Raw genomic sequence first — 23,463 nt, 5'->3', positions numbered from 1 at the left:
GCTGGGAACCCGTGGAAAACAATTGCCCGGTGCCCCTGTGGGCGCTGGGAACGCCCGGCAGCTGGGCACGGAGCAGCGGGCAGGCCCCGCGGCAGCAGCGCTGCAGCTCCGGGCTGGGCCGGGACCAGGCGCCGTTTGGCTCCTGACAGGAGAACGCTCCGGGAATTTCCACCTGGCTTCTGCTGGATGCCGGCAGAGCCCGTGGGATGGGGAGCAGCCACCCTGGGAGCAGCCAGCCGTCACCGAGGGCCGTGTCCCCCTGTCCCCGTCCCGTCTGTGCCAGCCGGGCCAGCCCAAAGCATCCCGTGCTCCCGGCATCCCGGCTGGGCGCTGCGGGATGCTCAGGGCTGCCCTTGGTGTCACCCCTGCGGCCCGTGAGAGGGAGAGGGGCCGAGGGACAGGGTGGGCATTCCCAGCCCCTTTCCGGCGGGCTGAGCCCGCCTGGAGCTCCGGAGCGCTCTGGTCACGGGCGCCGTGCGGCAGCGGGGGAGCACCGCGGGGTTCAGGGCAGCCACGGAGCCGTGACACCTGTCCTGAGTGCCGCACAGCCCTGCACACTCACACTCACACTCACAGTCACCCTCCTGCCCCCAGAGCATCTCCCGGCAGCGCTGCCCCGGCTCCCCGGAGCTGCACCGAGCCTGGCTGAGCGCAGCCGGGAATTTGCGGCATCCTGGGCATTTCCTACCCGTGGAGCAGGACTTGGAGCTGGAGCCGGAGCCAGGCGCTGTCCCTGGCAGCTCCTCTGCACAGAGCGGCAGGAAGCGCTGGATGCTGCCCGCATTCACACCCTGCTCTGCCACAGGAGAGCCCCAGAAAAACTTGGAGTGTTTTGTTCCCAGCCCTTGCAGCAGCTTCCTCTCCCACCCAGCCAAAGTTGGAACCAAGGAGGAGCTTTCCTGCCTTGCTGAACACTGATGACCAAACTGAGCTCGGATGCTTTATCTTCCTCCTGGAAGTGATGAGGAGCTCCCTGCCAGGCCCTTTCTCCTCCCTCACCACTGGACAGCCAGAAGAGTCTTTTCTTCCTGTGGGACGAAGTTGCTATTGACAGAAGCATGTAGACACCCACCCACTCATAAATAACTCGGTTATTGCCTAACAGAGCTGGCCTTTGCCACGATCCCCATGGATCTGTGCTGTGGTGAGCGCTGCTCCTCTCCCCAGCAGAGCAGGCCCAGCCAGAGCTGCCTCTGCAGCTGATCCGGGGCAGCCTGGCTCTCCTGGGGCTGCCTTTTAGTGCAAGACATTTTAATCAGCCCAGGAGGAGAAGCTGTTCCAGCAGAAAAGAACAGAACAGTTCAGCACTTCCCAGCCCAGCCGCGTGTGCAGGGAGGTTCAGTCTGTAACACTTCAAGGAGCCCAGGAGACACGAGGGTTTTCCATCTTCTCCCCCCAGCACAATCAGTGCCCTGAGGCACTTCCGTGCTCCATCAGACTTCCTGTGAGAAGAAATTCAATATTCAAATAACAGCAGCCACGGTTTGTACCAGTGGGATTATTTCAGCACTGGAACGTGATCCTTTGTGGGGTTTGTATGCCAGCATGGACAAACTGGGCAGAAGATGATTTTTGGCATCCCCTGAGCCTTTCTCCCACAAGTAAATCATGGAATATCCTGAGCTGGAAGGGACCACAAGGACCATGGAGTCCAGTTCCTGAATGAGGGGTGCTCGAGGTGGGGACAGGAGGTGCAGGGATGAAAGGCCTGGTCTTTTTAGAAGCGTGGGGTTTGGCAGCATCCTGAATCCCTTCCCGGTGTTCCTCCAGCCCCACACCTCCCATGGCACACAGCCAGGAGCAGAACCTGCCACAGCCACCCCCAGGTGACAGAGAGCATCATCACCCACTCATTTCCACACCCATGGCAGGGGCTGGCAGGAGATGAGTTTGGAGATCCTTCCAAGCCACACCACTCTGGGATTCCGTGGTTCCGTGACTCCCTGAAGAAACAATAGCAGCAATCCCTCCTGCCCATGGTTACAGAGATGTATATGCACAAAATGTCTATTTTATGCTGTCTCTTTGTTTGGCAGCTTTAACTGCTGCAGGATTAATGGCCTGGAAAGATTAGAACCAGACAGAACCACTGTGGGGCTCAGCTGAAGCTGCTCCCCCCGGGGCTGTGGTGAGGCTCTGCACAACATCACGGTGCCATCTCGGGGCTTTGGTTCCATTTCCTCTGCTGGCCTGGCAGAAAAGGAAATATTTTATTCTAATGAACATCAGTGTTCGAAAATATGCTGATTGTTTTCAGCTTGGTGCATTTCAGTGGTAAATGAATAGCAGCAAACAGCCAAGCCCCCCACCCGTGCCTTTTTTGGGGCTGAGCAGTCAGTTGTGGGGGCTCCAACCCTCCCTAAAAACAGCCTTGCTTTTCCTGAGCTATTCTTGCAGTTTGGGCCTGGTTTTCTGTCTGAATAGAGCCTGTCTGCTGTCAGCTGCCAGAGGAGAGATGATCTCCCCTCTCTCTGAGCTGGAGTGTCCTGGCTGGGAAGCCCTGAGGGATTACCACGGGATAATTTGGTAATAAATAGCCATATTTGTAATATTTGGTTACAAATCACATCCTAATGCGCTTTAATAATGGGGCGTGTTTACCATGCAGACAAAAAAATTTCTCTTTCATCACAAACCCTCTAGGATTTCTTCTCTTTTAATGTAATCCTAGAGAAGCCTTGGACACAATCCTTACTCCAAAGGTCTTTCAGCACCCTGCCAAATTCTCCTGTTGGTTCTCTTCTCCCAGACCAAAGCCCGACTTGGTGGCAGTTCACAGAGAGTTTGCTGCAGGACCTTGTCAGCAGAGCCATCAGCAAAGGGAAAAATGGTTTATTTTGCCTGCAAGGCACCACCCCTGCAGTTGAGGGAGAGGATCGAGAAGCTGCAGGTTCCTGTGGTCCCAGTTCCTGGGATCTCCCCAGCTCCAGCCCTTCCTGTCAGCTCCAGTGCTCCACGGAGGACCTCGGGGTGTTATGCTGGAATTTCAGTTTCTAAACAAGTAAGGAAAGTTTCTTTCAGTGTTTCTTTGTTTTATCAGTCTCCCGTTTCATGGTGAAGGTTTAAAGCTGGTGAGGAAGAGCAAGGCCTTGCTCCTCTGGCCCAGCCAGAATATAAAAAAAAGAGTCACCTCTGCTAAAACACCTGAGTGCATTTGTGGAGGCAGCGAGTCTGGGCTGTAATTAACACAGGGCATAATTACACTCCTGGCTTTTTGCAGTGAAGAGGGCAATCAGGGGCACTGCTGCCCTTCTGTCACCTTTCCCTTGAGCCCATGGCCTCGGTCACATCCCAGGGCTCCTGGAAGAGCCTGCCCAGCAGTTCTGCAGACAGGGCACTTTCCCCTGCCTCAATTCCTTTTTATTTCCTCTCCTGTCTGTGTGCAGCTCCCCTGCAGGAGTCAGGGCTGTGCTGTGGCTGCTGGAGCAGGGCAGGAGCCCAGGGGCACTGCAGGGATCAGGGGGGAGCCCTGTGGGGACACAGAGGGACACAGGGAGGGAATGGCCACAGCTCTGACCTGGGGGACACACAGAGGGACACAGGGAGGGAATGGCCACAGCTCTGACCTGGGGGACACATGGAGCAGCAGGGGGGGATCCTGGTGCTCCTGGGCGATCCTGAGGGAGGGGATGCTGCCCCTCAGGTGAGACCCCACTGCAGAGCTGCCCCAGCCCCAGAGCCAGCAGCACAGGGACCTGGAGCTGCTGCAGGGCTGGAGCCAGGCTGGGAGAGCTGGGAATGTTCCCCTGGAGAGGAGAAGGCTCCAGGGAGAGCTCAGAGCCCTGCCAGGGCCTGAAGGGGCTCCAGGAGAGCTGGAGAGGGACTGGGGACAAGGATGGAGGGACAGGACACAGGGAATGGCTTTGGCTGAAGGACGGTACATTTAGATTGTTTATTAAGAGGAAATTCTCTGCTGGGAGGGTGGGCAGGCCCTGGCACAGGGTGCCCAGAGCAGCTGTGGCTGCCCCTGGATCCCTGGCAGTGCCCAAGGCCAGGCTGGACACTGGAGCTTGGAGCAGCCTGGGACAGTGGGAGGTGTCCCTGCCATGGCAGGGGTGGCACTGGATGATCCTTAAGGTCTCTTCCAGCCCAGCCACTGTGGGGAGGAGAGGCTGGGGGCAGCAGTGCTGTGAGGCTGCAGAGCTCAGCTTCTGGAGCCCTGGTGGGACCCAGCAAGGCTCATTCCAGCTGCTTTCCCTGTCCTGCTTTTGCAAGAGCCCTGTCCCCCTGTGAGAACTGGAGCAGCTCCCCCGATGTAACAAGCCCTGTTGCAAACCTGCACTCATTCATTAATGCTCAGGCTGCTCTTAGTCCATCCCCTCTTTAATGACTCTCTCTCACCAGTGCTTATTTGGGATGACTGTGGGAAGGTTTTGAAACTAGATACAGGCTTGGCAAAACACTCATTATGGCTGTGGCTCATCTTCTCAACCCAGAAATTGCATCTTCCCCCAGTGCCCCAAATCTGCTTCCATTTGCTGAAGCAGCAATTTGACATTGAAGTAATTTGGTTCTTTTCAGTGGTTTCACATTTGACTTCTCAGGTTTCCTGAAGAATTTGTTGCAGACTTAATGTTTAATCGTGCTCTGGTAAGATGACAGCTCGAGTTTAGCAAAAATCCTGCTAATGTTCAGATCTGGAATAATTTAATTCCAAAGCAGATGCTTTCCCAAAAGAATGGATTTATTTAGATACTAATTTTAGGGAAATGCTTGGGCTGGTTACAACCAGCACTACTCTGTCAGCATGTAAAGCTCTGTGCAGCGCGTCCCTGACACTTGTGACAAACTGATTATCCCTAATTCTCCCTTCCAAAGACTCCACGGCCAAGGAGAGGAGACAGCAGCCATGGGAGCCTGTTCTCAGAGGGAGGAGAATTAATTCACTGACTTTGAAAACTGCTCTGAGGCCAGCTCTGACAGAAGCCATCCATTAACGAGGAAAGGGAGTGATGTCCACATGGGACACGACTTCAAGCAGATTCCCTTTCCAAAACTGCCTCTGCAATGAGACATTAAAAGGCTCTCTCTCCGTGAAACCCAGCACTATGAAGGTTTCCAAGTGCTCTCCTAGCAGGATCTGGATGCTGTCCTGGCCTCATCAGGGTTCAGATGGGGTTTATAGAAGCCACAAGCACAGCCTGCAGGGTTTTCAGCTAAAACCCTGTTTTCTGCAGGATGTTAGCTAAAATCTTTTATCAGTGATTTAGTAACAGGGCTGGAAAGAACTGCACACAGCAAAGGCTGAACTCCAGCAGCTCTTCCATGGACTGTGGATGCTCCTCTTGGAAGGAATGGCCTGAAGGTCACCCTCAGGGACATGCTCAGACACCTTAAATGCCTTGTCCCATCTGTCTGGGCACTAAATGACCCCACAGCATTCCAAACTCCCTGTTGCCTCTACAGTTTCTTTTACCTCAATTCAGGTTCAATGCACCCCATGTGGGAATGTTCCCCTGGAGAAGTAGAAGGGAAGGCTCCAGGGAGAGCTCAGAGCCTTTCCAGGGCCTGAAGGGGCTCCAGGAGAGCTGGAGAGGGACTGGGGACAAGGCATGGAGGGACAGGACACAGGGAATGGCTTTGGCTGAAGGAGGGTACATTTACATTGTTTATTAAGAGGAAATTCTCTGCTGGGAGGGTGGGAGATTCTCCCACGTGCCCTCAGTGAGTCTGTGGCTCCCAGGGCTTGAGCCTGGGCCAGCTGAGGACCAGAGGATTTGCTCCTGAGCAGAGACTGCACCAGGAGTCTCATTATGATGTGTAACAACCTTTGGGGACTGGCTTTAATTTGGGAAAGGATCCTTGAGTCATTCAGGCTCCCCAGGCACCATGTCCCCCCTTTCACGTGGCATCCTGATGTCCTGAGGGTTCTCTTGTCTGTCGCCAGCGCCTTCATCTCTCCCTGACACGAGTTAATTACCACGGAGCTCTCTGATCTTCACGACTCTCCTGTCATCTTCCCCTCTCCTGCTCCAGGAGCCTTTTCCCAAGCTTGCTGTGCCTGTACCATTCCCTGTTCAATGCCTGATGCTGGCACTGGACACCTCTATTTATAGATGTCTCCTTTATCACCTACTTGGTGTGGCATTTCATGCCCTTCTCTTTCCCAGCTGCCACAAACCTTCACATCGGATAATTTGGGAGTAGTTTGGACAAGGGGGGCTTTGATTCCTTCAGAGTTTGTTTTCTTCCCCTTAAAAGCAGTTTTTAATGCAGACACCACTCCACAGCTGAGTGCTGCTATTAGGGATTCATTCACTTTACCAAAACCTTGAAAATAGCTGAATTGGGCTGTTTGGTTGCCTGGATCCTTGGCTGGTGGATGCTTCCAATTATAATAAATTCACAGAGGTGGGGGCCTAAATTTTCCTTAATTCCTGCTTGTCTGCTGCCCTGCTGTTTTCTGTGATAAATCCTCTTGGCTGCAAAAATTAAAATGCCAAGATAATACTTAAGATCAGTTGCCAACAGCCTCCTTTGCTGGGCCCTCAGACCTGCCTGCTCTCCCCAAAGGCTGTTTTATCTTTCAAAAGTCTGGAAGGAGGCTGTCTCTCAGTCTTTCTGCTTCTGCCATTGCTCAGATTTTCTAGTTTTCTGCCTTTTTTGAATTTCATAGCCTGCCAAGATTTTTTTTCCCCTTGGATTATCATTATTTTCCATGCTTTGTATAAGGGGTTGTATTCCTATTCCAAGCAACTGCAGCACATTCACCCCCCTACCCCCCACCCCTTCCTTAAAGTCGCTCATTTTTGGGAGATGAATAAAAATTTCAATGGGAATTCTCCCCCACAGTACTGAGAGCTGCTGTCATTTTCCCCAGCTCTCATGTCTTAAAAGCAAGAGCACAAAGAGATGTAGAGAAATCATGGCAGTTTGTGGCCTTTTAGCACAAGCTTTGGATATTATTGGCATTTTTTTCTTCCCTGCAATGATGGAATTTCACAATCAGGTCTCCAGGTCTGCTGTGGAGTCCCAAGGGAAGAAATCTCCTTCTAGAACCTGTGTTTACATTGTCTCTTCCAGAAAGCTGGGCTTTACCAACGTGGTGATTAAATTAGATGACAGATTGAGTTTCATCCTTCGGCATTTCCAGGCAACTTTTCATTCCACCGTCAGCCACCCTCTGGCTCAGCTGTAACTGGAGCAGCTCTGCTGCAGCCTGTGTTGCACTTTCACTGTGCTCCTTGGGACCACTTTCTGCAGTCACACCCTCACCCCAGCTGTCCCTTCCTTGTCCTCACCCCAGCTTTGGATGTGAGACAATTCCTCAGAGTTCCGCTCTCTGCCCCAGCCTCAGGGCTGAGCTGATTCACTCTGCTCTGCTCTGCTCTGGCAGCAGGGGCTTGGGAGCAGAGGCAGGAAACTTTTCCAAGCCTGAAGAACCTTCCTGGTGAGGGGATTGGTGTGGAAGGTCCACATTCCAGAGCTGTGGAGCCGTGTGGGATTCGTGACCTGGCACTGGGAGCTGCCAGTCCAGCCCAGCACGAGCGGCTGGGGCCGAGGGGCTGCCAGGGACAGGAACCAGCTCTGGCTCCTCCAGGGCATCCAGAGGAGACCACGGAGCTGCTCCAAGGGCTGGGCCCCTCTGCCCATGGCAGGGGTGGAATGGGATCATCCTCAACGTCCCTGCCCAGCCAAACCAGGAATTCTCCACTCAAGCAGAGCTCTGCCCTTGCTGCTGAGGTGACACTGCCTTTAATCCACACAGGCTTCTAGCCTGAAAAGGTGTTTTTCATGCAATTTCCCTGTGCAGCTCATATTTAAAGCTGCAGCATCTGCATGAAAGCCACACACCCTTTATTTGCATGCCTGGAGTGCTGAGTGTGCAGGACAGGGCCAGCAGTGGCTGCACAGCTCAGGAGGAGCATCACACGTGTCCTTCCCAGCACACACGTCCTTCACAGGCTGCATGCAAATGGCCTGGCTGCCCAAACTGAGAATAAACAACAGAAAATGCCCTGGGAATTCTTCAGGCAGCCAAAGTGCCCCCAGCCATCCCCATGGCCAGGGTGACTTCATGAGAGTCAGGTTTCTAAAGGGGCATTTCCAAAATCAGGCCTGGTCACTACTGTACACAGTGTCCTGACCTCTGCCCAGGCTGGAGCAGGAGGAACACGGTGCCAGAGATTGAAGGGAAGGGAGATGGAGATGGAAGTATTGGAACACGGATGAGTGGTGCAGGAAATACATGGAGACAACCCAGCCTTTCCAAAGGCAATTCCCACAGCACATTGCAAGATTCAGGAGAGTTCACCAAGAGCAGGAGGGACACCTGTGGAAGAGAGGAGAGCACGTGGTGAGACACTGAGAGATCAGCCACCTCAGGAGAGGTGAGAAATGATGTGGTGGAACCAGAGCAAATTCTGAATGGCCAAGGGAAGATGCAGCAGAAAGCCTCCATTGTTTTTTCTATTGTAACATGAAAACAGGTGGTGGAACCAGAGCAAATTCTGAATGGCCAAGGGAAGATGCATTAGAAAGCCTCCAACATGAAAACAGGAATTAGAAGGCAGGACCACTACCCTCTGTAAGTCATAGCCACGAGGAAGTGCTGTCCCTGGGTTAGGAGGACTCAGAAAGAAGTGGACTGCTGGGTCCCAGCATTGCCCAGAGTAGTCCTGAGGAGTGCTGTGAAAACTGTGTGCTCTGAAAAGTCCTGTCCCAGAGCTCCAAGCAGCCCAGGAGGAGACTCAGCATGAGAAGATCACCTCCTGACTTGGGTTTGGCCTGGCCTTGCCTGTGCCACAGCACACCTGGCACAGCACACCTGGAACAGCACACCTGGCACAGCACACCTGGCACAGCTGTCTCCACACATGGCCCCACACCAGACGTGGCCTTTGGTTGCCTTTCACAATTCCCTCTCTTTGTCCCAGCAGTGCCAGCAGGTCTCACAGCAGAGGCCTGGAAATCCTCTGGATGCTGTGTCCTTCATATCAGCACCCTCAGGCCTCTCCTCCCAGCCTGCAGGTGAGTGGTCAGAACTTTCCCCCCTGCTGCTCTCTGCACCTGATCTTGTACCTGCTCCCCCGGGGAAGGAACAGTCAATAAAACCACCAGACCCTGGTCCCTGACACACTGTCCTTGTCAGTGGAGGGAATGACTTGCACAAAACTTCTTGCAGACCCTCAGGCCTGGTGGAGAGGGCTCTTTGCAGATGGCTTTCCCCAAGAACAGACGTCTTCTGTCTCATCAGGCAGCTTTTGTCAGTCCTGGTTACATGCTCTGTCTAGTTCGGGCTGGGAGCTCCTCAGGGCCCAAAGACCTCTCACCCTCTCCTGTCCCCCAAGTGTCCTGTGCACCAGAAGCAGGACAGAAATAGCAAATCACCATCCAAGTGATAGGAGTAATTTGGGAGCTGCGTGTTTTGCACAGCAAGGAAGAAAACATCCATGGCTGCACCAGGGAGAGCTGCACTGAGTGGGGAATGTCACAATCCCCTCTGTCCCCCACTTGGGAGTTGAGGAGAATAATTTGATTGAAAGGCAAATCCTTTAATCTGCAGATATAAATCAGCAGAGTGGCAGAATTGCTTAGGATGGAACATATCATATAGGGCATGTCCTGTATGTCTTTTCCCTTTAAACAACCACGGGCCCTCCAGCTGTTAACCTATTTATAAAAGGTAACTTAAGGCTACGCGCAAGCTCTTGAGGACATTTCATTCTGTCATTACAGCACAGATTTTTCTGCCTCAGAATAATTTGCCTTGGTTTACGAAGACCCAGGCTAGAGAAGAGATCAGCTCTGATACTAACAGCCCTCTCCAGAGGAGCAGGATGAAGCCCTCCAGAAGGCCAGGCTGCCCCGTGCTTCCCAGGACTCTGCTTGGAGAAAGAGCAATGCAAATATCAGCTCCTGCATCCTGACAAGCCTCTGCAGGTTCTCCTCTTCCCACATGTGAAATGCCAAGCTCCTGTTCCTGAGCTGTGTGTGGGAAGTGTCCCAGGTCACCCACAGCAGGACCTGTGGTGCAGGACAGCAGCAGGAGCTGTGTTTTCTGGGACCACAGAGCTCTTGGCAGTGGAAGTCACTGCCCCAGCCTCAGCGTAGCCCCCAGCCACCTTCCTCCTCCTCTTCCTCTGTGGCCCCACACCAGGTTACAGCTGACAGAGAGATCCCAGATCAGGAGATCAGGGGGTGTGCCAGCTGCAAGGCAAATCCCATGACCAGTCAGAGAGCCTTGACAGGTCTCTGGGATGGCAGGGATCCCTGGCCGAAATTCCATGCCTTCCATTGTGCCGGAGTCAGCTTTGATGAGCAGAACAGCCCTGTCTGGCTGGCAAATGTCTGCCAGTGACCCACAATGCTTTTGTTGTCTCCAGAGCAGCGTCCTGCCTCATTGAGTAGTTACCTTCTCCTTGCAGCCCTGATCCGTGATAGGGCAGTGATGAGACATTTGTTTTGTAAGAGTATTCAAATTCTCCAAGCTGCTTACAGGCATTCACTTTCAAAAGTGAATGAGACAAAATTTCCTGAAGATGGGAGTCTGTGGGTGCTGCTCCAAGTGTGGAGGCAATTCCACTCAAACCCTTTCCGGATCTGCTTCATGAGTTTTTCTCCTCGTTACAGTTCGGGTTCATTACTTACTGACGGCACTGCTGGGTGCTCCTTTTTGGACATGACCCCTGCACTGGCTCTGCTGCCTGTCCGGGATGAGTGAGGGATGTGAGGAGTGACAGCTCAGCCCTGGCAGTGCCACTTCCCTGGAGCCTGGACAGACCCCAGAGTTCAGACAGACCCTGGAGCCCAGACAGACCCTGGAGCCTGGACAGACCCCGGAACCTGGTCAGACCCCAGAGCTTGGACAGACCCTGGAGTTCAGACAGACCCAGGAACCCGGATAGACCCCAGAGCCTGGACAACCCTGGAGCTCAGACAGACCCCCAGAGTCCGGACAGACACTGGAGCTCAGACAGACCCCAGAGCTCGGACATACCCCAGAGCCCAGGGAGACCCTGAAGCTCAGACAGACCCCAGAGTCCGGACAGACACTGGAGCTCAGACAGATCCCGGAGCCTGGACAGACCCCAGAGCTTGGACAGACCCCGGAGTTCAGACAGACCCTGGAGCCCAGACAGACCCCAGAGCTTGAACAGACCCTGGAGCCTGGGCAGACCCCGGAGCCTGGGCAGACCCCGCAGCGCTGCCCCTGTGGGCACCCACATCCCTGCTTTGAGCAGGGAATGACGATCTCTTGCCAAACGGGCAGGAAAGCTGCCCGGTTCATTACGCTTATCTCCAACACTTGTCCTGTCAGTGCCCTGGGATGGCCTGTGTCACCCAGCGTCCTTCATTTGCACTGGCTCCCATCAAAGCAATGACACATGAGTGTTCCCCAGACCGAGCTTTCCCTTTCCAGCTCTGCCGGTGCCCACAGGGGACTCACCCAGCACGGGCCAGGCCCACGCTGAGAGCAGCCCCGGTGCTGGCAGCTCTACCTGCCCTGCTGGGCTAGTGAGGCTGGCCAGGAGTGACTCCTTAGGGAGATGAGCTGGGCCCTTTCCCTTTTCCACAGCCACTTTCCCTGTCTGGCCTGATGAAAGGGCAGAGCCATTGCCTAAACACCTTCTCTCCTGCCACCAACCCTACCAAACAAAATCCCCCCCTGCTGGGACAAGGACAGACACACCTGTGGCGTCTCACAGATCTTGTCTGCCTTACACCAAGGACATTGGTTCCTGCTGCCCTCCCTTCCAGGCCACATGGAGATGGGGAGGACTTGGAGTCTGGAAAAGCAAGTGGAGAGAAAACAGGTTATTTTCTTCAGAGGGACAAACAGAGATAAAGGAGATGCTTTGAATTTTTTCACAGGGGAAGTATGTGGGGAGGCAACAAAGGTAGTGTGGCCTGAGGTTGCTCCCAGGAAGCAGAGAATAGACATCAGGTTTTAAACTAAACCAAGGAAGTCCGTCCTTCCTTCCTTCCTTCCTTCCTTCCTTCCTTCCTTCCTTCCTTCCTTCCTTCCTTCCTTCCTTCCTTCCTTCCTTCCCCATCCATCCATCCATCCCAGCTATTCTGTGATTTCCTTGGTTTCATGGAAGGAAATCCCAAAGCTGTGGGGCTGCAGGGAGCCCAGGGTCACACAGCCAGGCTTTGGGAGGTCAGAAGCCCTTGTGCAATTCCATAGGGATACCTGGATTACAGTGGACAGTTGCCTGCTGCAGTCTGTACTTTACAATGGACACACCTGTGGCTTTACAGGGCTCTACCTGCTCTGCTTTCTGATTTCAGGTGTACCTGGCTGGGATTTGGGTGAGGTGTCAGAGCTGTCGTGTGACAGGGAGAAGCCTGGGTACATGGTGTCCTTAATCCACCAAAAGTTTGCTCCTGTGTGATCACTGTGCAGTCAAGGCCTGGCTTTGGGCTCTCAGGTTTTTCTTTTTGGGGAATAAATTCTAGGCTCAGAATTTAGAAGGAATGACCCAGAAGCTCTTTTAGAAGCCAAAAGCAGTCAGCCCAGTGGTTGGACATGCACTGATGTAACCCAGTTGTATTATTGTGTTGTAACCCCTGCTTTTTGTTGTGTTACTGAGTCTGTTCCACAGACACAGGGAGCACTGTCCTGCTCCAGGGTCAGGGTGCACCCTGTCTCAGAGACAGGCAGCAGAAAGGCTCCAGAGGTGGGTTTCCTAAGGAGAGAGGGATCTTTAAGTGTCTGATGATCAGGGTAGGCTGGGACAGCCCTGAAATTCAAACTGCTGCCCGACCCTCCCAAAGAGAGCCATCAGGGTGCTATTTTATCTCAGTTTAAAAATAGCACATGGTACAAGCAGTTGTTATGGATCTGCCTTTCATCAGGACACGGGATTTCCCCTCACGGGCTCCGGCCCTGGAAAGGTACCCGGGCTTGGGAGGCTGGGAGAGGGGTGGGCAGAGGGTGCAGCTGAACCCTGCCTGGACGGGGTGTGCCCCCTCCCACACCTCATGCCGAGGGTGTTTCCTCCCTCCAGTGACCAGACATGAGACACACCTATTTTTGTTTTAATTTAGTCACCGTGCTTTGATTTGCTTATCTGGCAGGCCAGCGTGTCCCATATTTTCATGATTTAGTAGCTCTGCAGCTCCCTCTGGGCAGATGGGTGACACAGAGCCCTCGGGGACATGCAGGAGCCTGGCTGTCAACAGACAGGGGACAGTGTCCCTCCCTTCTGCCCGGCTTAACTCCCAAAGCACGCGGTAATGGTCTCTCCCTGAAGTGAGGCTGGATGTTCCTCCTGCGTGCTTGCTGTCACTGCACCAACCCAGTGTCACCTCCCGCTCGTCCCCGGGAGTTTCAGCCACGGGAAATGGTTACACTGAGGGCAAACATGGAGCTGACAGTGGTGGTGGGTGAGGGAACAGCGATGGATGAGCTGACAGTGGTGGTGGGTGAGGGAACAGCGATGGATGAGCTGACAGTGGTGGTGGGTGAGGGAACAGTGACCGGTGTCACCCACCTGGACTTGCGCACAGTGTTCCACACTGTCCCACACCAAAGGGGAGGGACAGGGATTTCCTGGATGGAGCACTTGGTGGATGAGGAAGGGGCTGGATGGTCACACTCAGTTGTGGTCACTGGCTCGGTGTCCGAGTACAGAGCAGTGACAAGAGGGATGCTCAGGGGTCGAGAGTTCCAGGGCCTGAAGGGGCTCCAGGAGAGCTGGAGAGGGACTGGGGACAAGGCATGGAGGCACAGGACACAGGGAATGGCTAACTGAAGGAAGGTACCTTAGCATTGTCCCTTCAGCCCCTCTCAGCCATGTCCCCCTCAGCCCCCATCCCCTCAGTTCCTCTCTCTCCTCAGCCGCGTCCCCTCAGCTCCTGTCTCCTCTCAGCCATGTCCCCTCAGCCCCATCCCCTCAGTTCCTCTCTTCCCTCAGCCGTGTCCTCTCAGATCCTGTCTCCCCTCAGATCCTGTCTCCCCTCAGCTCCTGTCTCCCCTCAGCCGTGTCCCCTCAGATCCTGTCTCCCCTCAGATCCTGTCTCCCCTCAGCCCCACCCCGTGCTCCACCACCGCCCCCTGGCCCCACCTCCCCCACTGGCCCCGCCTCCAGCCCCGCCCCGCGCCGCACCCAACCGCTCTGCCCGTTCACCGCAACGCCGCCTCCGCCCCGCGCGGCCGCGCGCCGCCCGCGCTCGCGCTGATTGGTCGGTGCCGGGCGCGGCGCGGCGCTGATTGGTCAGACGGCTCGAGCCCCGCCCCCCCAGCCAGCAGGGTAGTGCGCTCGGCGCGCGGCCAGCGCGGCTCCGCTCCCCGCTCCTCCTCCCGCCGGGCCCGCAGGGGACAGCGACACTCGCCAGGCGCCTCCGTCCCGGCGCTGCCCCGCGCCCCCGCCGCTCGGTAAGGCCGCGGGGAGGGGGCTGCGGCCGGGGACGGGGCGCGAGGACACCGCGCTGCGGGCGCGGCGCCCTCCGACGCGGCGGAGGGGCGGCCCGGGCCGAGCGGGGGCTCCGGCCTTGCCGGGGGTCGGGGCCGGCCGGGCCGGGCCGGGAGGTGTCCGGGGCTGCGGGGCTTGGGAGCCGCGCAGGGAGCGCCCGCAGCATCCCCGAGCATCTCCCGGGGGAGCCGGCGGAGGGAGCGGGCGCTGCCGGGGCGCGGCTTTGTTGCTCGGGGGCAGGGGCCGGGCTGGGTCCGGGGGTCGGGGGGGCCCCGGGCGTTCCCCGGCCTTGCCCCCGCAGGGTCCCTTCGGGCCCGGCTGTCCCGGGCACACCGAGCCGCGGGTTTCGCTCAAGGGCGACGCAGCGGTTCCGCAGTTCTCCTCGGGACGGCTGGAAACTTTGCGTGCCGCGTTCGCCGCCGTCCTTCCCCGCTGGCCGCCGCCGGGTCCCTCGTTCCCGGCTTTATAAGGAGGGCGGCGGGCTCGCAGCGGGACGCGGGCTGAGGATGAGCATGGGCAGAGCGCGGCTCGCGGCGCTGGGTGTGGCGGGCCGGGATGCGCAGGGCTGCGGCCAGGCCTCTGCTCAGTCATCGCAGCGCAGCCCGGCCGCAAGCGGAGCGGGCCCGCTTTCGGGATGAGCAAACTTCTGCTGCAGAGCCGGGCTGGCGGGACGGGAATTAAACAAATGCTCGCCACGGCGCGATGCGGGGCTGCTGTTAATAAGTTTAAGGTGACGGCGGTGAAGTTTTGGGTTCTGCAGATGCTGTTCTGCTGCCAAAAGCTGCTTCTGAGTGTATCCTGGTAGTATGAGTGTTGTAGGCTCTGCCTCTCTTCGAGGGGTGTGTTAAAAGCCTGCTCTGTGAACATACTGAACCTGAACGTAGAGGTTTAGTTCTCTTTTCTTTAGGTGGTTCTTGATCTCTCCTTGGTTGTTCCCTCACTTATTTCCTTCCCCTGATTCCTGTATGGATTTAGCAGATTAACCCATTGATTTTAGAGTTTTAAAAAACGATTTCATTTGTTTTTAAAGCTGGAATCATCTGGTCAGTGAATCACGTTCTTCCCAGTTTACAATTCCAGCTGGAAGGCTTCTTGAATAATACAAGAGCCATCCTAGTCCTGCTCAGAGTTTCAGTGTGGAGTAACAAGCCTTGCTCGGGGCCTCCTCCTGCTCTGCATGTGATGCTGCTCTAGCTTCATTTTGTAAACTGAAGGGACAGGACTGCACTGGAGTTTTACAACTCTAAAGCTTCTTTTCTCCTTGCCAGGGCCTGGTGTCCCATCTGGTGTTTTTTGCTAGTATTGTATCTATACTGTTGCAGCTTAATTAACTCCTCCTTTATTTGAGAAAGAGAAATTGTAACTCAAAAATTTTCAGGTTGACAGTACAGTTATGACAAAGGTGACATTGGCTGGACAGACCTGGCTGTCCAATTTACTTTAGGGGTTTTTGTTTGTTTTTCTTTGCAAGAAGCAGTGACATTTCTGATTATCCTTCCAAATGCATTTTGCAGGATTCACAGGCTCTTCTGAAGTTTTTAATTTTTTTTCTTTTGTGCCTTCTTGCATCAGAAGAGATGGGCTTTTTCAGTTTGAAAAAGAGCTTAACTTACTTGCTGTTGCAACAGCAGCAATATCCTGTGTCTTTTGTTTTGTTTGGTAATAATTACATGTTAGTGACAAATAATAAGCTTGAAGCAGAATAGCTGATCTGTTTGTGACTGTGATTGTTGACTCTGAAGCTGAAGGCCGTGGATATTATTAAATCTGTTTTTATGTGTCTCTGCAGAAATGACATCAGGGAAAGATCAGATAATACAAAGAAGTGTCAGTGGTTTGAAGATGCCAGCCTGGGGAGTTCAGCTAGAGCCCAGTGTTGCCATGGGTACAGTTTGTGGGTCACCCTGGTTCCCCCCCCAGCCCTCAGCTGATATTAGGAGAGGATTATGTCACTCCTGGCCTTAAAGAACAAACGGGCAGGCTGCTGGAGGACACTTATGGCAGCAGATCCTGACTTTATCAGCTTGTTCCTCCAAAGGCTGGGCTGTGCCAGGCACCGTCCTGTGCTGGCCGCTGATGCCAGGCAGGCTCCCAGGAGTGGGGACACCGTGGGACACCAGGGCCCCTCTCTGCCAGCTGCAGCAGATTGGAGATCTGCTCTAACAAGCTGCCTGATTTGGCTGTGGGGAGCTTTGAAGGCTGTGAGTGCTGCGGTAAGTGATGAGCACAGCCCTGTTTGGGTGAGCCCTGGAGTGGCCAGGGGGTGAATAATCACAGCAGAGCCTCCCAGCACTGCTGGAACCAGCCTGGGCTTACTCTGCTGAGTGTCATTTACAGGTGGCAGTACTAATTCTGAACTCTTTGGGTTCTGTGCACCCGTCTGCTCCCTCCCAGAGACACCAGGCAGTTTGTCAAGGTTTGAAAGAGCAGAGGTTTGCCCAGACTGTGATGATATCAAACACCCCCACGCCTCCAGCAGCCTGAGCAACAGTGAGAACAGAAGCAAGTTGGGCTTTTGGAGGGGCAGAAGGTGAGGCTGGGGCAGGACTGGATTTCCAGCCTTAAGCTCGTTATGTGCAGTCTGAGGAGTGCTCAGTTGAACCAGATGAATTACGTATTCCTGCTGGTAAAAGGGCTGACACAGCTGTAATTTCAGCCAATGGAGCTGTAATTATATTTGAGGTCCCAGCCCCTGTAGTATTTTAGTGGTTGCCTGTCTTCCCTAGAAATAAATGAATCTGAGCCATTCAGTCAGCTCTGAGTTCTGGCAGAGTTCAGGTCTGGTTTACACCCACTGCATGTTCTTGCTCTTGTGTACCTCAGGCTTAAACTCACCTGCTCTTTGCTGAACCAGTGATGTCTCCACCACTCAGTTCTTGGACTGCATTTGTCTCTCTGCACCGTGTCTTGATGTGGAAGCTTCCAAATTCTGACCTGCACCAAACTTATGACTCAGGGAAACCACTGGTCGGACAGGGTTTAGGTCTGTCAGGATGAATTCAAGCTACTTGCAATTCAAATGAAAGTGATGGTTACTTGAAAGCGAAATAATGTGTGACTATAGCTTGGTTTGGTCCAGAAAAACCCCAAATAATTTATTTTGCTAGGCCAGACATAGATTGGAAGATAAAATTCCAGCCTCCTCCGCTGAGAAAGAAGAGTTCAAGGCGTGTTACTCATCGTGTTGTTGCGAGTCAGATTGCAGACAACAAAATTATAATTTGTGTAGGTACCTGTGCAGTTTCAAAGGCAAATTGAAGAAGCTGATAGTGCTCTGAAAGGCAGAGTTATTTCCTGGAACTCTGTGTTTGTGCTTCCTGACTCAAATGACACAGATGAAACTCTTGCTTAGTCAAATGTCTGTGTCCACAGCTTCCTTGTGCTTTAACAGCAATTGAACTGATTATTTCTGTGCTTTCTTTCTTTCCTCCTTGAAGGCAAATGAAATTATAGTCAGCTGTAGATCAGAGGAGCCAGGGGTCTGTGATTACAGCACATGGGAGGGGGCAGAGAGCTCGAGCCTTGAGCCGGAGCCGCCAGCGCTGCATCATCTCCACAGGGTTCATCTCCAGGAGAAAGGGTGGATGTCCTCTGGAGCAGGTTCCTGGGAGATGGTGGAGCAGCTGGGCTAGCAGAGCAGGTAGGACCCCTGCATCCTGAGGGGGGGTTTCTCCTCCTACAGCTCAGAAAGCCATTCCATGGCTTAGTGTTGCGCACATGGGAAGGAATTTCTCGTGGGAAGAAAAGGTCAGTGAAATCAGTGGCTGTAGATGTCATTATGCAGATTTTAACTTGGTAGAGAGAAGAATGAAATACTTGTGGCTCACACTGGTGCCCTGTGTTGCTCTGGGTTCTTAATATTATGTTAGAAATTATTAAATATTAAATTTATTTGAAATTATTGGGAAATCTGACCCTGAAGGATTATGAGCAGACATTGGTGTGATGCTCTAGCACTCTTAAAAATTATGTCGGGATAGTGCTGAGGATTTGGCCCAAACAAGATCAGTCTTGGACTCCTCTGAGTAAATTACTCATTTTTGTATGTTGCCATAAGAGTCCATATTTTGGAATGCTGGAGAACAAAACTTTCTGCAGTTGCTGCTGTAGAAAACACAGGAGACACCGAGTTAATGGGAAGTGTAGGTAACTCCCTGGATAAAAATGGCTGTGCATGTAAATGATGGTGTATTCCACCTCCATAATGCACATTGTTCCCTGGAAATGTCTGCTGGAAGCTGGGACGGTGCTGGGTTATTTATTCTGTGCTCCCCTGGAGACAGGGAGGGAAGGGGCTGATTTCTTCCCTTGCTCTCAGAAAAGGCTGCTCCTTGCTGCTCTTTTAATCCTTGCCTTATTTTATTTTACTCCCTGCCTCTTAGAACTTTTCTCGGGTAGAGTGGCAGCTGCTGAATTGGTAGTTCCTCCAGGGAGTAGCAAGATACCAGCACTGAGATAAAGCTCACAGTGTCCCTGTGATTTGAACAAAACTGGCAGACAAAAACAAGAGTTGTAGTTGCGTTATCGAGGGAGGTTTGTGTAACACAACAGGCCCTGGATTAGCTTTCCTTTGCCAAGGTTGGATTTCCAGCCTCCTGGAGCTGGAACTGCCCCTGTAAAAGGAGTTTAACACAGACAAGCACCGTGCTGGAGTCTGTCCCCTGCCCAAAAGGAGTGTTGGCAGTGGAAGAGTGGCTGTGTGGGTGGGAGCAGGGTCCAGCCCCAGGTGTACCCGGGCAGGTGACGTGCCAGCCACGGTGTAGCTGCGGATTAAGGTGGGATGAGCAGCGTGCCCTGGCTGCGTGCTGGCTATCAGGCCACTCCGAGGAGCTTCTGGGACAAGTATGCAGTTAATCACATCCATTAGCATGATTAAAATCCTGATTAGCCTGTGTCACTCACTCCCGTTTTCCTCCTACACTTTGCCCCTTTTTATCCGGGCTGTTCGCAAGCGTGAGCAGCAGCGAGGCTGGGAGTTGTGAATGGATCCCAGGATTCTGGGCTTTGTGTTGGAACAAAGTTCCTCAGAAAGCTGCCCAGCTGCTGGCTGAAGAGAACATCTGAAAAATCAGCCCTTCACAGCTGGAGGAGCCTCGGCAGGACTGTGGGGAATTCAGCTGAGCGTGGAGTAGGCTCGTCTTGCTGACCTTCCATGTCTGGTGTGTCCTAACACTTGAATTTTAACATCTCCATCCCTGTGTGCTGAGGAGCTCCTCGTGCTGGCTGGCACCTTGGGGCAGGGCTCCTCTGGCCTCCAGCAGCCAGGGCTGAATGGGCTGGAGAACAAATCCAGGGATGGGATGATAGGGAAAGACAAGGCTGAAACTGAGGGTAGGGAAACTGCACATCAGCTGGTTGGATTTTGACTAGAAGTGGAAAAAAAAGACAAAAAAATGAGGTAATTATGTAAATTCCTGTGTGCAAAACCTCTATTTTTTAAAAACTTCATTGGCTGGGGAGATACTGTACATACTCAAACTGGACCTTTTTGGAAAAGCCAACGTCTCTGAACATTAGGTCATACACTTCCAACACATTCCCGCCTGGGAGTGAGTCATTGTCTTTTGTAAAATTGTATTAGAGCTACATCATCCCCAAAAGCTGTTTTTCAGCTGAATTTAGGGTGTTGACACTTGCTCTAAACAAAGTAAAGCTATGGGAGCATTTATCAGAGCAATTTCAAAGTGTGTTTACATACTCTGGAGTTGCGACTCCCGAAGTGCCAGGGCTCAGTTCATTCTTGGGAGTGGAAACCTTCAGCTCTCACACTGAGGACTGGGGCAAATATCTCCATGTAACTTGAATGATGTTTGTGAAGTGCTTAAAACCCTCTGGAAGGGACAGAGAAACACCGAGGTGCATTTACCTGCTCTTATTTCTCCCTCCTCCCACGAGTTTCTTGCAGGGGCTGTGTGTTGTCTCTTGGCTGGAGATACTCTGGCAGTTTGTCCTTCAAGGAGTTGATACTGAGGGTTTGTTTCCATATTATGACTTGATTTTTTTCTAGCAAAACTCGTCTGAGGTTCCAGCCCTCCTCCACTTCACACTTTCTATCAGGTTGTTGTGGCAGAGGTTCAGTGCAGTGAAATGGGGCAGTGAGAAATGGGTCGGTGCCCAGGTGGGATTTCCACAACTGATTTTAGAAGCTGCATCCATTCTGTTAAAGGGGAAGTAGAAACAACTGCTTGGAGAAGGGGATGCCAAGCACTCAGCACACTGGCTTTGCTGGGGAAAATGTGATGGGGAAATGCTGTCAGTGGGATGAGTAAGAGCTTGGGTGAAAAATCCTTGGCCAAGTTCATTGGAAAGGCTGAGGCTGCCAGGCACACCTGGATCCCAGAATGGTTGGAGCTGGAAGGAGATCACCCAGGCCACCCCCCTGGCAGGGCAGGGTCCCCTGGGCTGTGTCCAGGGGGGTCTGGGATGTCTCCAGAGGGGAGACTGCAGCCCCCCTGGGAGCTGTTCCAGGGCTCTGCCCCTCCATGGGCAGAGGCTGTTCCTGCTGCTGAGCTGCAGCTGGTGTGGTTTGGTTTGTGGCCACTGCTCCCTGTCCTGTCACTGAGCAGAGTCTGGCACCATCCTCATCTCCACAGAGTCCATCTCCAGGGGAAAGGGTGGGTGTCCTCTGGGGCAGGCTCGTGGGAGATGCTGGGAAAGCTGGGTGAGCAGAGCAGGCAGGACCCCTGCAGCCTCTCCTCATCTGGGAAAGGCTCCAGACCCCAAATCCAAATTCAGTGTTGCTGTGTTTGCTGTTAACTCCATTCCAGCTCATCAGAAAGGGACCCTGAGTGCAGACCTCAGTGAGGATAGGGCAGGAATGAAGCACTTGGAACTGCTCTGAGCAGGATGCAAATGGAGATCTGAAAGTTGTGCTTCACTGACTCTTTTCCTGTAATCCCCTCTGGAAAGCACTGGGTGTTTTTGAGCACCTGACTCTCAGGAGCTCACATCTGCCTGGGTTTCAGGCACACTGAGAGGAGGTGGACTGTGGTGAGAGGTGTTCCCTGGGCTAGGCTGAGGGTCCCTGGGAGGTGCTCCTGGCAGTGCCATCTGCTGATGAAGTGACATCTGCTCGGGCAGTTCACCTGCTCCCTTTCCCTGTGGGCAAGGGCAGCTTGATGCACACTTGAGGGGAAAATCAGCAATGATGTCAAGTCAGCAATGATGCTGGATGTGAAATGCTGTTGGAAATACTGAGGAAAACCCAATTGTAAACAACAGATTAAAGAAAGTGTTTTAAAATGTCATTGTTGGTGCTGTTTCTAGCAGCTCCAAGTGCTTCATTCCTGCCTGTACCCTCATTGCTCTCTGCACCCAGGTTCCCTTTCTGGTGCACTGAAATGCTGTTAACACCAAACACAGCCCTGAATTTGGAATGTTCATTTTCCCTAGAATCCCAGAACGGTGTAGGTTGGAAGATCATCTCATTCTACCCCTGCCATGGGCAGGGTCACCTTCACTATCCCAGGCTGCTCCAAGCCCTGTCCATCCTGGCCTTGGACACTTCCAGGGGTGGGGGATTTTGGTGTTGTTGATGAGGTGTATTCCTCTGTGTGAGGTTTTTTTTTTTTTGTGTTTAACCTCTCAATTTCAGCCATTTCTCTGTTGCAGCTTTATTAAGTGCAGTACCCTGTTAAAAATGTTCCTTTGCTTATCAGCACTGGTTTTAAGGAATCTCAGAAGTTTTTCTGCTGTCCGTGGGTATTTTCACTGCTGTTAATTAGGTAATGGGAAACTTCCAAATTGGGAGAGCAAAGAGAAAAATCCCCAAGCAGCTCCAGCAGAGGCTCTGAATGAGGCTCTGCAGACAGGGGAGGCAGAGAATGAGACAAAGAACTGAGTCACCCTCTCTTCCTTCCTTTGGACTCTTGTGGTGGGAGTGAATCGTTTCTGTTTTAAGTCATAAATCAGGGCAATTAGCAAAAGGGTTCTGGATGTTAATGGGTGCATCATTCAAAGGTCTTACTTAGCAGGAGCTGTGGATTTAAGTGGTATAAATAAGCAGCAGTAAATTGAATAGAGTGTGTGGTGTCCTGGTGCTGGATTCCCACTGGGGTGCTGTGGCTGCACAGCCTCTGCAGTGTGGATTTCACAGCTCTGAGTGCAGCCCCCAGCCCTGGGCCCAGCACAGGCAGGACCTGGAGCTGCTGGACAGAGCCCAGAGGAGGCACCAGGTGATCCCAGGGATGGAGCAGCTCTGCTGGGAGCCAGGCTGGGAGAGCTGGGAATGTTCAGCTGGAGAGGAGAAGCTTTGGGCTGAGCTCATTGTGACCTTCCAGGACCTGAAGGAGCTCCAGGAGAGCTGGAGAGGGACTGGGGACAAGGCATGGAGGGACAGGACACAGGGAATGGCTTCCACTGCCAGAGGGCAGGGATGGATGGGAGATTGGGAAGATGGGGAGAGTCTGGGATGCAATTCCCAGAGCAGCTGTGGCTGCCCCTGGATCCCTGGCAGTGCCCAAGGCCAGGCTGGATGGGGCTTGGAGCAGCCTGGGACAGTGGGAGGTGTCCCTGCCATGGCAGGGGTGGCACTGGAAGGGCTGTGAGGTCCCTTCCAGCCCAATCCATCCCAGATCTCTGGATTCTGGGAGTGTTTGCTCAGCTCTGCAGCTGCTCTGCGTGCTTTGAGTGTCTCCCCCTGCCCAGGTCTGCAGGATGTGACCCCAGAGTGGAGGCTGGTTCCAGCCCCATGGGCAGGTGGTGCAGGATGATGCACACACCCTGAGGGTGTCCTGAGGCCCAGTCCTGCATTCAGTCCCTTTGGGATGCCATGCTGTGGGGTTGGCACAGTGTCCATGTCAGGTGGTCCTGTGACACCACCCCAGTGGGGACAGCAGGGTGCTGTGGGTGCTGGAGCTGTATTTGATGTCACAAATTTGCATTTATATATGAAACTACAGTGTATGTAATCTGCAGGGTTAATTTTTCCAGGATATCTTCATGCTTAAAGCACACATATTAATTTTCCTTAGGCTGTATTTTAACCTATTTAAGCATTTACGACATGAGAATTAAAGGATATTTCCATCTCGTGTTCTGAGGGCTGGATTTTCTTTAACTGGGTTTTTTTTTAGATAAAATGTACTTTTTTTTTTTTGCATTG

General features: G+C 53.4%; 1 protein-coding gene across 2 annotated transcripts in view; it reads left to right on the top strand.

Annotated features, from left to right (window-relative positions):
• Positions 1-12,820: 12,820 nt before the first annotated feature.
• LOC121357170 (microtubule-associated protein 4-like) overlaps positions 12,821-23,463 on the top strand; it is a 61,430-nt gene continuing 50,787 nt past the window's right edge. The window contains exon 1 of one of the 2 annotated variants that reach the window (XM_041474230.1): positions 12,821-12,840. The gene's annotated coding sequence lies outside the window, so the exon portion shown is untranslated. Of the gene's footprint in view, positions 12,841-14,196; positions 14,324-23,463 lie in introns of those variants that run through there. The other variant, XM_041474229.1, reaches the window with a different exon arrangement.

This window comes from Pyrgilauda ruficollis, unplaced genomic scaffold, assembly GCF_017590135.1.
Source record: "Pyrgilauda ruficollis isolate IOZ18807 unplaced genomic scaffold, ASM1759013v1 scaffold319, whole genome shotgun sequence".
NCBI lineage: Eukaryota > Metazoa > Chordata > Aves > Passeriformes > Passeridae > Pyrgilauda > Pyrgilauda ruficollis.
This window is presented reverse-complemented; position numbering and strand designations above follow the sequence as displayed.